At 48.8% G+C, this 804-nt stretch overlaps 1 non-coding gene across 1 annotated transcript; it reads right to left on the bottom strand.

The window, feature by feature from the left end:
* Positions 1-417: 417 nt before the first annotated feature.
* Positions 418-499, bottom strand: Pmar_PMAR001332. Its single transcript has one exon. It is a non-coding gene; the product is annotated as a tRNA-Ser (tRNA).
* Positions 500-804: the final 305 nt, after the last annotated feature.

Consider the following 804-nt stretch of genomic DNA (forward strand, 5'->3'; position numbering starts at 1 on the left):
CCGCCCTGTTCATGTTGCTAGGGGAGTGCCTCACAGCATCGCGGAGTACCTCTGCAAGGGCGATGATATTTAGCTGACTCGCATCCTTGCGTACGTAGCCCAACGCTTTGACAAGAACATCGGCGTAGTAATGGCATCGTTCGCACTCTTCGTATGAGGTCTCTTCCCAAATGACGGCTGCAACAACAGCGAATTCGCCGAAATCATTTCGGCGAAATGGTAGGGCTTATATAGGATAAGAGTCTAGAAGTAGATATATTTTTTGGGATATACATCAATTCTCATCAATGTTCCTCAAATGTCATGCGCATCAGTTCGTTCGCGCCCTACTCGTTCATAATGTCCATCGGAGTCGCTATGAGAATTCGAAAGCGAGACCGCTCAGATGTCTTCAAAACCCATACGCCATCAGACATACGACAGCGGCAGGATTCGAACCTGCGCAGGCAGAGCCTAATGGATTTCAAGTCCATCTCCTTATCCACTCGAACACGCTGTCTGGAAGACGCAGAGGATCTCATCTCTGCCCATGAGAATCGCCACCCTGTTCATGTTGCTAGAGGAGTGGCTCACAGCACCGCGGAGCGCCTCAGCAAGGACGATGATATTAAGCTGACTCGCATTCTTGCATACGTAGCCCAGCGCTTTGACAAGAACGTCGGCGTAGTAATGGTATCGTTCGCACTCTTCGTGAGAGGTCTCTTCCCAAATGATGGCTGCAACGACAGCGAATTCGCTGAAATGGTAGGGCTTATATAGGATAAGAGTCTACAGGTAGATACATTTTTTGGGATATACATCAAT

This window comes from Perkinsus marinus (genome assembly GCF_000006405.1).
Source record: "Perkinsus marinus ATCC 50983 genomic scaffold scf_1104296946256, whole genome shotgun sequence".
NCBI classification, from domain to species: Eukaryota; Perkinsozoa; order Perkinsida; family Perkinsidae; genus Perkinsus; species Perkinsus marinus.